The following is a 16,451-nucleotide window of genomic DNA, read 5'->3' as shown; positions in this document are numbered from 1 at the left end:
AAAATCTCACATCTTTCCAAAGGGCAATGGCTCAGCAGTACCAAATTTTCTAGCATTGTAGAAACTGTTAGGGGGATCATAACTGGTGAGTTTCGGGCCCCTAGGCCGAAGAGGTCATAGCCTAGGGTCACAAAAACCTGTTTATTTGGGCAATTTCAATGGTAGTAATGCTGACGTACATAAATCGCAGCCATGGCCGTTAGCAACGTCTGAATTTCACGAAATGTCTCATGCAGGTAGAAGACATATTGTTAGACTTGGATTCCAAAGATGGGGTCCCTACATCTCTGCAAACCAGAGTTACAGGGGTGCAAAAGTAGTAAAATCCCCCATAGGCTTTCATTGGGCTCCCTATTTCACTTTCCAAAATCTCACATCTTTTCAAACGGCAATGGCTCAGCAGTACCAAATTTTCTAGCATTGTAGGAACTGTTAGGGTGATCATAACTGGTGAGTTTCGGGCCCCTAGGCCGAAGAGGTCATAGCCTAGGGTCACAAAAACCTGTTTATTTGGGCAATTTCAATGGAGGAGATCCTGGCGTACATAAATCGCAGCCATGGCCGTTAGCAACGTCTGAATTTCACGAAATGTCTCATGCAGGTAGAAGACATATTGTTAGACTTGGATTCCAAAGATGGGGTCCCTACATCTCTGCAAACCAGAGTTACAGGGGTGCAAAAGTAGTAAAATCCCCCATAGGCTTTCATTGGGCCTCCTATTTACAGTTCCAAAATCTCACATCTTTTCAAAGGGCAATGGCTCAGCAGTACCAAATTTTCTAGCATTGTAGGAACTGTTAGGGTGATCATAACTGGTGAGTTTCGGGCCCCTAGGCCAAAGAGGTCATAGCCTAGGGTCACAAAAACCTGTTTATTTGGGCAATTTCAATGGAGGAGATCCTGGCGTACATAAATCGCAGCCATGGCCGTTAGCAACGTCTGAATTTCACTAAATGTCTTATGCAGGTAGAAGACATATTGTTAGACTTGGATTCCAAAGATGGGGTCCCTACATCTCTGCAAACCAGAGTTACAGGGGTGCAAAATAGTAAAATCCCCCATAGACTTTCATTGGCTCCCTATTTCACTTTCCAAAATCTCACACCTTTTCAAAGGGTAATTGCTCAGCAGTACCAAATTTTCTAGCATTGTAGGAACTGTTAGGGGGATCATAACTGGTGAGTTTCGGGCCCCTAGGCCAAAGAGGTCATAGCCTAGGGTCACAAAAACCTGTTTATTTGGGCAATTTCAATGGAGGAGATCCTGGCGTACATTAATCGCAGCCATGGCCGTTAGCAACGTCTGAATTTCACGAAATGTCTCATGCAGGTAGAAGACATATTGTTAGACTTGGATTCCAAAGATGGGGTCCCTACATCTCTGCAAACCAGAGTTACAGGGGTGCAAAAGTAGTAAAATCCCCCATAGGCTTTCATTGGGCTCCCTATTTCACTTTACAAAATCTCACATCTTTTCAAAGGGCAATGGCTCAGCAGTACCAAATTTTCTAGCATTGTAGGAACTGTTAGGGTGATCATAACTGGTGAGTTTCGGGCCCCTAGGCCAAAGAGGTCATAGCCTAGGGTCACAAAAACTTGTTTATTTGGGCAATTTCAATGGTAGTGATGCTGACGTACATAAATCGCAGCCATGGCCGTTAGCAACGTCTGAATTTCACGAAATGTCTCATGCAGGTAGAAGACATATTGTTAGACTTGGATTCCAAAGATGGGGTCCCTACATCTCTGCAAACCAGAGTTACAGGGGTGCAAAAGTAGTAAAATCCCCCATAGGCTTTTATTGGGATCCCTATTTTACTTTCCAAAATCTCACATCTTTCCAAAGGGCAATGGCTCAGCAGTACCAAATTTTCTAGCATTGTAGAAACTGTTAGGGGGATCATAACTGGTGAGTTTCGGGCCCCTAGACCGAAGAGGTCATAGCCTAGGGTCACAAAAACCTGTTTATTTGGGCAATTTCAATGGTAGTGATGCTGACGTACATAAATCGCAGCCATGGCCGTTAGCAACGTCTGAATTTCACGAAATGTCTCATGCAGGTAGAAGACATATTGTTAGACTTGGATTCCAAAGATGGGGTCCCTACATCTCTGCAAACCAGAGTTACAGGGGTGCAAAAGTAGTAAAATCCCCCATAGGCTTTCATTGGGCTCCCTATTTCACTTTCCAAAATCTCACATCTTTTCAAACGGCAATGGCTCAGCAGTACCAAATTTTCTAGCATTGTAGGAACTGTTAGGGTGATCATAACTGGTGAGTTTCGGGCCCCTAGGCCGAAGAGGTCATAGACTAGGGTCACAAAAACCTGTTTATTTGGGCAATTTTAATGGAGGAGATCCTGACGTACATAAATCGCAGCCATGGCCGTTAGCAACATCTGAATTTCACGAAATGTCTCATGCAGGTAGAAGACATATTGTTAGACTTGGATTCCAAAGATGGGGTCCCTACATCTTTGCAAACCAGAGTTACAGGGGTGCAAAAGTAGTAAAATCCCCCATAGGCTTTCATTGGGCCTTCTATTTACAGTTCCAAAATCTCACATCTTTTTTTTAAAGGGCAATGGCTCAGCAGTACCAGATTTTCTAGCATTGTAGGGACTCTTGGGTGGATCATGACTGGTGAGTTTCAGGCTCCTAGGCCAAAGAGGTCATAGCCTAGGGTCACAAAAACCTTTTTATTTGGGTAATTCTGGTTGGTTCTGGTTGGTTATCATCATCACCAGCCGACTTTAGCAGTTAATAGCAAAGGCCCCTTACATCCTAGCAACACCAAATTTGCAGGATATGTTAAAAAGATAGCGGGAAACAATATTTAAAGGACTTCCGAGGCCACAAATGTGAAAAAAGTTAAATACCTTTTCATAATCCAGATCCATGGAGGACGCCATCTGCGCCTTCCCGTTCATTCCCCCATGGATCCCGCAGTAATACCGGCCCCGGTCAGGTCCCGACTCCCGACCCCTCCGAACAGATCGGGTTCTCATTCCCTCCTTAATATGGCCGCCACAGATTGCCGCGGCTGCGCAGTCCACACAGACGCGATTGCACCTGTGCAGCTCTAGGGCCTCCTCCTGCCGCGTCATCAATATGCGTGCATACATCGGACCCATCGGGAGGAGGACCTAGAGCGGGTGCCATGGCGGAATGAACGGGGGGGTGCAGATGGCGTCCTCCATGGATCTGGATTATGAAATGGTATTTACCTTTTTTTCATACTTGTGGCCTCGTTAAGTCCTTTAAAAAAATATATATATATATGTGTGTATATATATATATATATATATATATATATATATATATATATATATGTATATTTATTATTTTTATGTGCTGAGTGTGGGAAATAAATGAAAAAAAATGACGTGGGGTCCCCCCTCCCGAGCCTCTGTAACCCCTTGTCCCCCATGCAGGCTGGGATAGCCAGAATGCGGAGCCCCGGCCGACTGGGGCTTCGCACCCTGAGCTATACCAGCCCGCATGGTCCATGGTATGGGGGGCTCCGGGGGGGAGGGGCAGCCCAGCCTTCCCCTTCCCCCCCGAGCCCTTGTCCAATCCATGGACAAGGGGCTCTTCCCCACCTCCGGTGCCCCAGGAGGAGGTGGGGGCGACGACTCCCTGGGGGGGGGGGTTCATGGTGGCATCTGGGAGTCCCCTTTAAGAAGGGGACCCCAGATGCCCACCCCCTACCAGGAGAAATGAGTATAGAGGTACAAAGTACCCCTACCCATTTTCACAAAGGGTTAAATTAAATAAAAACACAACCACGAAAAAAGTCCTTTAATTTTCTTAATTAACCAGAAATACATACCTGTACCTTTAAAAAAAATTCCCACGGCAATATCCTCGGTAAATGATCCAATGAACTGTATCCTCTTATGTTGCGATCTTCTATTAAGTTGATTGAAGATCTCCGAAGCCCCCCACCCACATAGCAGAGAATGCGTCCAAAAGTCCTTTGGATGCATAGCTGCTAGCTCCCGCTGTCTCTCCCCACCTGCCTGCCTGCACCTGTGAACCCCCACCTAGGCTGGCACCCAGTGCACCCATGGGTGCGCTGGGTGCCAGCCTAGGTGGGGGTTGACAGGTGCAGGCAGGTGGGGAGAGACAGCAGCGGGAGCCAGCAGCTTCACGTCCTTCCGAGGACGCATTCTCTGCTATACTAACGGCTCATGAATGAGCCGGATCTTTTAATGAATCGGTTCTTTTTTATGAATCGACTCTTTTTTTTTACTTTAAAATCGATTTTCTTAAAAACTATAAGGTCTTTTTGAAAAAAATGTTTTCCTCTTGTTCCCACTGTTCTTCTTAACATTCCCAGTAATTTTGGTGTTGCTAGCTTTTAAAGGGGCTTTGCAATTAACCATTAAAGTCGGCGGGGGTATATTTTCCCACGGTCAGAAGGAGAATTTACATTGAAACTTTAAAATTGATTTTCTCAAAAACTATAAGGTCTTTTTGAAAAAAAAAAAAATCTTCTTATTCCCACTGTTCTTCTTAACATTTTCTGCAAGTTTGGGGTTTCTAGCTTTTAAAGCGGCTTTGCTATTAACTGCTAAAGTCGGCGGGCGCTTAATTTTCCCACGGTCAGAAGGAGTTACTTTAAAATTGATTTTCTCAAAAACTATAAGGTATTTTTGAATTTTTTTCCCCCCTCTTGTAGTCACTGAAAGATCTCAGGTGTTAGACACCTTGAAACATCTTTTCCATCACTTTTCTGGCCAGCAGAAATGTTTCTAGTTTTCAAAGTTCGCCTCCCCATTGAAGTCTATTGCGGTTCGCGAACTTTTATGCGAACCGAACCTTCCGTGAAGGTTCGCGAACGGGGTTCGCGAACTGAAAATCAGAGGTTCGCGACATCTCTAGAACTAACCTACATCCCATTGACTTAACTATCCCCCTCCCTAACCCTAACCCTTTGCATTTGCCAATGCATGTAGGCTGATTTGATGCCTAGACAGAAATTATGGCAGACCAGAATGAGTGGTATGCTCTTCAGCTGCAGCTATACTACAGCAAGTACTGGACTGCACATATGTCCAGGTTTCACAGCAATAACTGGTAGTAATAGGCAGCCAGGTCTAGCACAATGGTGACTTGCAGTGAATAGAAAGGCTGCAGGGCTCAGATGCAGCTATATCTATATTCAGCCAGAGCAGTGCACGATATTAGGACACGCGGCTAAGCACAGCATGTCTGCCCATTTGTCTGCAGCCACTAATCAAACGTAAACACAAGGGGGAAAGATAGATTAAAGGCAAATATACCACCATTAGTACAAATGGAAAAATCGCACACAAGTCCCCTACAAACAAGTGGAGTGGTAGGCAAAGTGACAAAGTGCATAAAGAAGGGGGAAGGTGATAAAAACATAGTTCAGAGGGATGGGTGAAAAGACAGAACAAAAACAGTTAGATTCACGTGGGGTCATGCACAAATGCACAAAAGTGCAAAAGATCTAACAGAGACACAGGCATTTAAGTGATATTTATGAAAATAGCTGAAGTAATGTAATAAGGGATCACCAACTTCTGAAAATTAGTTTCAAATTGTATTTTAAAGTAAAACTGTAACGATCGGTGTAACACAGAGAGGATCTGATTACCGGTGATCTGCAGTATCACCGGGAATGCAGATATATACCCGATTATTGATGATCTGCAGTATCACTGATAATCAGATATATCTCTAACCTCTGGACACCTGAGTAATATAAGTGTTTGGTGCAACCGTATACTTTGAAGAGAGCACCCGAGTAGAGGGTGCTAGGCAGTACGAGATACTGCTTAGAGAACAGGTTCCTTCCACTGGTCTGATGCTCCCCAAGGGGCGGAGCCAGGCTGAGAGTGGGAAGGATCAGAGAGTGAGTGACACCAAAGGTGAAGTGTCACTGACAGGACTGGAAACTATCTCCCAACAGGGAAGATAGTTCTCGAGGTCGGACAGACCAGGTCGTTAACACACAGACACATAAAGTACAGAAACAGGAGACAGATGCGGAATCCTAAGACTAGCAGAGTTTGGCAACAGAGTATCAGATATAGCGAAGTACCTAATCAGAGATCAGAAGAGTGGTCAGGAAAGCAGAAGGTCATAACAAACAATCGACAATGCCTAGACTTGGGTGTGAGCTCCTAGATCATCAACACCCCGGAACTGGTCTAGAATATAACACAGATGTTAACAGGATTCTTAGACTAAGGTGTGAGCTCCTTGGTCATCAACACCTTGGAAACTGGTCTAGCAAATAACACAGATACTGACAAAAGGTCTGAGTGCTACCACGTAGTGATCGCAACGGCAGACAACCAGCAAATGCCCAGCCACCAGTATATATAGTTCAGCGCTCTCCAGCGCCTCCCCCAAGTGCTAGACCAATGGCAACCGTTTCTGGCATCAGCTGACCAGCCTGGTCAGCTGATCCCCCACTGACTGACATAAAGCTCTTCCTCCCAGCGCGCGCGCGTCCACCTAAACCTATGTGGACTACAGCTCCCAGCCATACCAGAACTTTGTTGTGAAATGCCCGCTGCGCTGCACGCAGAATCCGCCGCCATGCCACCAGCGCATGCTGCAGTTCCTCCGCGTTCAGGCAGACATAAAGACGAGTGAGCAGTTGCATCAGCTGCCGCGCTGGACGCGGAACCCACCGCCCTGCTAGAGGTGCATGCGGCGGTGCTTCCTGGTTTTCTCACAGTACCCTCCCTGAGGAGTGGACTCCGGACAGCTCCTACCCGGCTTCTCAGGGTGCAGGGCATGAAATTCCCTTTTCAACTCGTTCGCATGCATGCGACCGTCAGGTACCCATGATCTTTCCTCAACGCCATAACCCTTCCAGTGCACCAAGTATTGCACTGAGTTCTGTACAATACGGGAGTCTAATATTTTTTCCACTTCATACTCAGGTTGGTCGTCCACCATCACTGGTGGAGGAGGAGTGGAATCAGTGTGCACAACCGGTTTGAGGAGGGACACATGGAACGATCTTACGCCACGCATGCTGGCAGGAAGATCAAGGGCATAAGTAACGTTGTTGATCTTCCTGATGACCGGAAAAGGACCCACATATCTCGGTCCCAACTTGGGCGAGAGTTGCTTCAGGGCCAAGTGACGTGTGGACACCCATACCAAGTCCCCTGGCTGGAATCTCCACTCAATGGAGCATCTCTTATCAGCTTGCCCCTTCTGGTTATGAAAAGCCTTCTCTAAATTCCTTTTCACCATTCCCCATATGTCCCTAAAGGACTCCTGCCAGGCCTCCAGGGCCGGAAACGGAGTTGAAGCCACTGGCAAAGGAGAGAACTTGGGCAATTTCCCTGTTACCACCTGGAATGGCGAAAACCCAAAGGAAGAGCTTTTCAGGTTATTGTGCGCAAATTCCGCAAAGGGCAAGAACTTGACCCAGTCAGTCTGAGCATCTGCCACATAGCACCTGAGAAACTGCTCCAGGGACTGATTGACTCTCTCAGTTTGCCCATTGGTCTGTGGGTGGTAGCCTGAGGAAAATGACAGCTTCATACCCAAATGTTGACAAAATGCCCTCCAAAACTTGGAAACGAACTGGACTCCCCGATCAGACACTATATCTTCCGGAATGCCATGCAGCCGAAAGATGTGCCTGATAAAAAGCTCGGCCAACTCCTGAGCCGAGGGGAGTCCTTTCAGGGGCACGAAATGGGCCATCTTGCTAAACCTATCGACTACCACCCAAATGACCGACATGCCCTCAGATCTCGGGAGTTCCCCCACAAAATCCATGGACAAATGGGTCCATGGCTCACTCGGGATGGGCAAAGGCTGCAACGTTCCCACAGGTGCCAGACGGGAGGGCTTACTCCTAGCACACACTGCACACTCTCTCACATACTCCTTACAGTCGGATGCCAAGGAAGGCCACCATGCACATCTAGCGACAAGATCCTGTGTTCTGGTGGCGCCGGGATGACCAGAATTCTTGTGAGAGTGGAACATCTGCAAAATCTGCAGACAATATGGCAGTGGCACAAACATGACCCCCTCAGGCTTTCCTTCAGGAACGTCCTGCTGAAAGGGGCTCAAGGTCTCTGTCCAGTCCCCCCAAGTCTCTGTGGCTGCCAAAACCACTCTTTGTGGGAGGATAGTTTCTGGGTCTGAGGGCTGTGCTGTCTCTGGCTCAAAACATTGTGACAAGGCATCCACCTTGATGTTTTTACTACCCAGGGTATACGTAATTACAAATTTAAATCTAGAAAAAAAAAGTGACCACCGAGCCTGTCGGTGGCTCAATCTCTTAGCTCCCTCGATATACTCCAGGTTTTTGTGATCAGTGTAGACTTTAATAGTATGTTCTGCTCCTTCCAACCAATGACGCCACTCCTCAAAGGCTAACTTGATGGCAAGGAGCTCTCTATTGCCTATATCGTAGTTTTTTTCTGCGGGTGAAAATCTACGTGAAAAATAGGCACATGGGTGTAATCTGCCCTGTAACCCCGAGCGTTGAGCCCCTACCCCAACCTCTGAGGCATCTACCTCCACCACAAAGGGATAGGTGATGTCCAGTTGTCCACGTGTCTCAAAATGGGTGCGGTACAAAACAACTTTTTCAGAGTGGAGAATGCAGTCTGTGCTTCCAGGGACCAGTGGTTAGTATCTGCCCCCTTCTTAGTGAGAGAGGTGAGGGGCGAGATGACCGTGCAGTACCCCTTTATGAACCTTCTATAGTAGTTCGCAAACCCTAAAAACCTCTGGAGAGCCTACAACCCCACTGGCTGGGGCCACTCTAGAACAGCCGAGACCTTGGTAGGGTCCATAGAAAGTCCCGATGTAGAAATTATGTACCCCAGGAAAGCGACTGAAGTCACCTCGAAAATGCACTTCTCCAGTTTGGCATATAACATGTTTTGTCTCAGTTTCTGCAAAACCAGTCGGACGTGAACTCTATGTTCCGAGAGATTGGTCGAGAAAATTAGTATATCGTCAAGATATACTAAGACAAAACTTCCCCAAGATCTCTCTAAACACCTCGTTGATAAATTCCTGAAAGATTGCCGGGGCGTTACACAACCCGAAGGGCATCACCAGGTACTCGTAATGCCCGTCGGGTGTGTTGAAGGCCGTCTTCCATTCATCGCCCTCTCTGATCCGTACCAGGTTGTATGCCCCTCGTAAATCCAATTTAGAAAAAATCTTAGCATTAGTGACCTGCGTAAATAAATCGTTAATCAGAGGCAACGGATAACGATTTTTTACCGTAATTTTATGCAGGCCTCTATAATCAAGGCGCAGCCTAAGACCTCCATGTTTTTTCTTAACAAAAAAGAACCCTGCTCCAGCAGGTGACCGAGAGGGCCAAATGAACCCCTTGGCTAGGTTCTCACGAATGTACTCCTGCATGGCCAATTTCTCTGGCCCAGACAAGTTATAGAGGTGGCCTCTAGGGGGCATACAACCTGAATAGAGATCAATAGGACAATCAAAAGGGCGATGTGGGGGAAGTTTGTCAGCTGACTTGGCACAAAATACATCCGCAAAATCCAAATACTGATCTGGCACACCCTCCACATGAACTTTAGTCTCTCCCAAAGTTACTTTCACTAGACAGTTTTGAAAACAGTGGGGAGACCAGCTGGTTAGCTGACCGGTGGCCCAATTGATCTGAGGTGAGTGCACCTGTAACCAAGGCATACCGAGAATAATCGTGGAGGTGGCCATACGTAACACAACAAATTGTAATCTTTCAAAATGTAACACCCCAATAGTAATTCCTACTTCTGGTGTCTGAGACAGCGGATTATTTCCCTGCAGAGGGGAGTCATCCACTGCCGTAACCTGAATGCGTGGGTTTATCGGCGTGACCGGAATACCCAATTTTTTAGCAAACTCAAAATTCATAAAATTAGCTGCTGAGCCTGAGTCAACGAAGGCCTCAGTAGCTTCAGACTTACCTTCCTAAGAAATAGTGCAAGGGAGGAGAAGTCGCTCGTCATTGGGGGGTACAAACTGCGCGCCTAGGGTATGACCCCTGAGTACACCTAGGCAGTAGCGTTTACCGACCTCTTGGGACAATTTTGCAAAAAAAAACATTTTTGAAAAAAAAAAACAAGATATAGATAATTTTGTGGTGATAAGTAGTGATAAAGTAATGAATGAATGGGAGGAGCGCTGGAAGGGGAAAATTGGTCTTGTCCATAAGGGAAAAAAAAACCTTAGTGGTGAACTGGTTAATTATATAACTAGAAAGTAGAACCTAACTCTTGGCTGTGCAGTGCAAGGTAGTAGCATAACCCCTTCCCTTCAACTTGAATGCAGAATATACTTTATATATATATATATATATATATATATATATATATATATATATATATATATATATATATATATATATATATATATATATATATATATATATATATATAAATATATTCAAAGGGTGTGAAAAGGGAAAAGCAGTCCTGTGGGCGAAAATGCCTTGTTGATGCTAAAGGTCAGAGGGGAATGGGCCGACTGATTCAAGCTGATAGAAGAGCAACGTTGACTGAAATAACCACTCGTTACAACTGAGGTATGCAGCAAAGCATCTGTGAAGCCACAACATGCACATCCTTGAGGCGGATGGGCTGCAACAGACCCCACCGGTTACCACTCATATCCACTACAAATAGGAAACAGAGGCTACAATTTGCACAAGCTCACCAAAATTGGACAGTTGAAGACTGGAAAAATGTTGCCTGGTCTAATGAGTCTCGATAGAGTCAGAAATTGGCATAAACAGAATAAGAACATGGATCCCTCATGCCTTGTTACCACTGTGCAGGCTGAAGGTGGTGGTGTAATGGTGTGGGGGATGTTTTATTGGCACACTTTAGGCCCCTTAGTGTCAATTGGGCATTGTTTAAATGCCACAGGCTACCTGAGCATTGTTTCTGACCATGTCCATTCCTTCATGACCACCATGTACCCATCCTCTGATGGCTACGTCTAGCAGGATAATGCACCATGTCACAAAGCTCGAATCATTTCAAATTGGTTTCTTGATCATGACAATGAGTTTACAGTACTAAAATGGCCCCCACAGTCACCAGATCTCAACCCAATAGAGCATCTTTAGGATGTGATGGAACGGGAGCTTCGTGCCCTAGATGCGCATCCCGCAAATCTCCATCAACTGCAAGATGCTATCCTATCAATATGGGTCAACATTTCTAAAGAATGCTTTCAGCACCTTGTTGAATTAATGCCAGTAGAATTAAGGCAGTTCTGAAGGTGAAAGGGGGTCAAACACTGTATTAGTGTATATATATATATATATATATATATATATATATATATATATATATATATATACATATCAAAGATGTGAAATCATTGTTGAACTGAGGATATCATATTTCAGTATTATTCAAACTCGGATTTCTGCTGCAACACTGATTTCTTGCCAGCTCATCCCTATTAATTTTACATGTGCAGGGGATAGCTATATTGGGGTAGATTTATAAAGAAACAGTAAACTTAACATGTGCACAGTATACACATTATGTCTACCGCGCTTTACACAATTTACGCAAATGTGTAACTTGATGCCTGTTTAAAACTGAAGGAGGATGTGAGTGCAATATTTGAATAAATTACAAATTTTTTTAATCTAAAAAGTTACGTGATTAATTTTTATTATTATTATTAGGTCTTCTACTGCTGGATTAATATTTGAAGAAAAGAGGAGTGGCTTAGGTGGTCCACCCGACTCGGTGAGTTTACCAATGAAGGGTGCTGGTGGAGGTGTAGAAGTGACATTGTGAGCTCTACGAAGGAGAAACAAACTACTCCTGTTGTGCATTGGGCCAGGGGAGTCCGTGGTTCATTGTACTTTTAGACTTTATTTCCTGCATGATGAGATTGCATCATGTCAGGCAATTACAGCTGCAGCAGGATGCCAAACCAAAGGATGGTGATTTGTAGTCCATTGCCTTAGTGAATTAGACTACCAGTCTTCTGCATAAAGTCTCTAATTGTATCAAACTTTTCAAGTGCTTCTGGTGAAGTGAGATCGTGTGATCTTGTATAGTTCCCGCAAGGGAACTAAGGAATATCAAAGTTTTCTTTATAGCTAGAAAAAAGTATTTTATAGTACAAAGTAATCTGGTTTGAAAATACTGCCATTTATTTAGTTTATACTATACAGTATGTCCAGATCTAGAGGTGTCCGAAAATAAATCATTTATCCTTGTTTCCTCATGTTCAACACAGGACTCGACTTACAATTAAATTCAATCTACAAACAGTCTCATGCAACAGAACCTGTATTTCAGTAGGGGACCATCTGTATATATATTCCAACTAAAGTTAAAAAATATTTTGGGCATTGGTAGACACATAGGAAAACAACAAAACGTGCAGAACTATGCCTGTGTATTGATGCATTTTTTATATTTAAAATGTCATTGTTTTTAAGCATACTCATGAATTTTTCCACTTGTGCGCTTCCCTCAATGTTTTTCAGCGCTTACACTTGTCATAATATTTAATTTTGCTTTATGTGCCCAGGGCAATATCCATGTGAGCATCATTCTGCTGGTAGTCATGAGAGCATCCCGCTGACTCAGTGTTTTGCCTTCTATAAATGATGGTTGTGTCATTAAAGACATTTGCTACTGTTATTATTTTCCCATATTAATGGGCAAGTCTAGCCTAATGTTGCAAACAACAGGAATAGACAAGTGCGCACTGTAAATAGTCATTCAGCTCCTTCTTTTTAAAAAATTCTGATTATACAGCACATCAGAAACTATAGGCTATAACACACAGTACACCTGATTTTATATTCTTTTCTACTGAATTTACACAAAGGATATGTTTTTATACCTTATTGGACACCTGGGCCCATATGCAATTAACTTTTTTATTTTTCTGAGTTTTCTAATAGGAGATAATGTTTCATCTTCTGTTTTAAGTAACTTTTCAGCATGCAATTAGGCCTCATTCACATTGGGTGCGTTCAGAACCGCATTTAAGCACATGATAAAAAAAATTTGCATCGATAATTGTTTCATAACGTGTTTCAGTGTGTTGTGGTGCACTTTTTTTCAATGGACCCATGCATTTAAACACGCTTGGGCATGTTTTTGTTCAGCATGTTTTGCTTATTTGATGTAGCAGTTGTCAATAAAGATTTGGTTTCACTTTAAAATGTTTGCTTTTTTAAAGTAAGATTAAAATTTGCATCCTTAAAGTGCATTGCTATGTGCTAAAACAGCGCACCCATTCACTTGCATTGCTGCTTTGCTTTACAGCGCAATGTACTGAAATGCATGCAACAGTACGTTTCTCAAACAGACAGTGACAAAGCGCATAGATGTGAGCCTTGAGGCGCTCATCGTGACCTTGAGACTGTACTGCGTGTACTCCTATTTGTTATTGCCTGAGGAAGCAGGAATATACCTGTGAAACGCGTTGCATGGTTGTCTGGAGTATATAAATAAACTTGTTGTTGTTAAAAAGCTGACAGTATCTTGTCTACTTCAAGGAGGCGAGTCCACCACCACCTCCTGAGGAATTTTAAACTTTTTAGTACCTTTTATCCTGCTGGTGCCTCTGTTCACTCTTATAGATCTGAACTTGTTACATTAAAATCAATGGAAAAAGTTGTACCTAGCAAAGCACACAGCACAATGTGCTGTGAAAAGCGTACAGCAACGTCCCTAGTGTGATTGAGGCCTTAAAATAGTACTAAAAACATAGGTGAAAAGGTGCTATTAAAATTATTATTAGTATTTCCGTGCTTGGTGGTCTCAAAGGCTTTTTATTTGACAAGCTGAGATAATATCACCTAGAAGAAAATGGTACAATGTTAATTGCATATAGGCCCAGAAGTGAGAAGCATATGGAGGCGGCCATCTTTATTTCTGATCCTCTTCCTCTAATACTTTTAGTCATAGACCCTGAACAAGCATGCACATCAGGTGTTTGACTGAAGTATGACTGGATTTGCTGCATTCTTGTTTCAGATGTTTGATTCTTACACTACTGATGCATGAAATATTAACAGGACACTGGGCAACTGGTATTGTTTTAAATGAAATAAATATGGCAACCTCCATAAACCTCTCACCTCAGGTGTCCTAGTATAGAATAATAGTATACAATACTCTCAGTAAAAAAAACCAAAAAAAAAAACCTTTCAGCTGCAACAAGGAGAAAAAGAACTTAAGAACATAAGTTAGTTATTACATTTCTTATCTGCTTTCAGTACTACTTCACTTGGGGTTTGCTGGACATATATATATATTATTTTAGATTGAAAATACAATTATTTTGAATTAAAAAAAAGAAAATCATACGTATGAGAAAATGTAAGAAAACGTTTATTAAATCAGGACATAGGTTAATTGCAATGATTTTAAATAAATACAAAAAGATTAAGAGGTATCTTAATCAGGAGCCCCTGAACCATTTGATCATCTACCAGCCATCTATTAACTTTGATTGATTTGGTGCAGTTTGTTTGAAAATCTGATTGGAAGAGTAGGAAAATCTCCATGCAAGAAGGCGGGGCAGAAGTAGTGGGGATTTGTTGCTTATAACACTGCAATACTTGCAGTTCAACCAACTCTCTATAGATTTCTGCAGAAATCTATTGAAACTGAGTTTGCCATTGAGAGTGAGAATCAATCAGGATGCAATCAAATTCAATTTGGATAGTGATTAATTGGCTTGGCAAACGGCCATAATCAACAAGGTTGATTCTATCTGGCTTGATGAGGAAAAACTGTTTGACCACTTGATTACAATTGTGAACAGTTTCTTTATGTGTAGCACTGTTTATGTTCAAGTCCCTACATTTAGACAAAGGCAGAGTGCAACATAACTATTTTCATAATGTGGAAAAAAGTGAAAGGTTCACTTTAAAAGGATCTCACTTATAATGTACTGCTGAACATTTAACATTCAAAATACCCTTTTGCCTCACAGAGAGCTAAATTACCTTTTAAATTTGGATGAAGGTCAGAATGAATACCTCCCCATCGAGTTCAAATTGTAGTTAGTGGCTCATGAGCATCTTCTCTTCTCTAGCAATTATCACCTGCAAAATGTAATGATTAACTTTAGTATGTCCCATGGTCTTCACAAAGAAAAGCTTTCTATAATATCACCAATTGCTACATTCAAATCAGAATTAAAATGATCAGAACTAAACATATCATTTTGAAATGCCATGTCATCTGCCCCATATAATCCCATTATCTTGGACGTCAAATGACACAAATTAGAGGAACAAAATCCCTGCATGAACAATTTCCTTCATAATAAAAGCCTTATATTCACTCATTTCTATTGACCGTCTGTAATCTGACACTAGGATAATAGATTTTGAGATGAGTATCATAGCCCTGGGCACGGGATACAGTTGAGAACTGAGCTAAGTACACACGCCGCATGACAGTGGAAATTGTTTTAAGAAATATCATGTAACTAAGCGGTGATAATGACATTTAGATTATTTTTCATCTCTGTAAGTTGTCAAATGCATTTTCAGCATTGTATTGTGAATCTGAAGTCTGAAAGGAAAACTGTCAGTTCAGGACATGTCAGGGGCCTATTTAGAGAGGCGGCAATCTTTTGATCGCCAAAAAGTGCCAATCAAGTAAAAGGATCATCACTTCGCAAACTGTTCGCTACTTATACAGGACTGACAGAAATCCATCATTTACTCAAACTTGGGCATCATTTACTAGTGCTTAAGCATTCACATTTTTATAAAGCACTGACCAACCATGCTGATATAGCATTCTCTACTTTCATAGTGGTGAATGCCATAGGCCATAAGGAAGAACAGCAATATTTTAAGTGAACCTGAAGTGAAAATAAACTGATGATGGGATAAACAATGGTATAGTTTCAAATACTCCTAAAAAAAATATTTTTTTTAGATATTCCATGTTTTATTTTATGTTTTAAAATTTTATAAAGTAGATTTAAACTGTAAGTGTCTCAGCTAATTAGCCAATTTATTTAGAGGCTTGCAAATTCTCCAGGCTAATTTAGTTTACCACATTTTTTTATTTCTTATTTATTACATTTCCTTGCTACAAATTAGTGCTGCTGTAATGTTTATTTGTCACTAGGGGGCAGTTTGAGACAGAGGACTTCTGCTTTCAGTTTCTGTATCCCCTGCTAGCAGAGTGACATCAAAGCATTCCAAGAATTTACAGCTCACCTAGTTCTGCCAGCTGAGGTCAAAAGCAGTGCACTTATCTCAATCAAGATAATCCATTTGAAGTTGCTTACAGGTTAAGTATCCAAGAGCTCAAATACATCAATTATTGACCTTTTTGATCTATCTTCTGCAGTCAGAAGCTCTTTTCTGCTAAGAAAGATTTGTATACCTGTAATTCCTGATCAGTCAGGGTTACCTTATAATACGACTAGAGAGAAAAAATGTCATTTGCATGCCTAAAGG

At 42.6% G+C, this 16,451-nt stretch overlaps 1 protein-coding gene across 1 annotated transcript in view; it reads right to left on the bottom strand.

The window, feature by feature from the left end:
• The window catches only part of MGAT4C (MGAT4 family member C), a 248,749-nt gene that overhangs the window by 102,010 nt on the left and 130,288 nt on the right, over positions 1-16,451 (bottom strand). The window contains exon 2 of the mRNA XM_068272780.1: positions 14,976-15,074. The gene's annotated coding sequence lies outside the window, so the exon portion shown is untranslated. The remainder of the gene's footprint in view (positions 1-14,975; positions 15,075-16,451) is intronic.

Source organism: Hyperolius riggenbachi, chromosome 3, assembly GCF_040937935.1.
Source record: "Hyperolius riggenbachi isolate aHypRig1 chromosome 3, aHypRig1.pri, whole genome shotgun sequence".
Classification (NCBI taxonomy): Eukaryota; Metazoa; Chordata; class Amphibia; order Anura; family Hyperoliidae; genus Hyperolius; species Hyperolius riggenbachi.
Note: the sequence above shows the minus strand (reverse complement) of the source record. Positions and strands in the feature narration are given on the sequence as shown.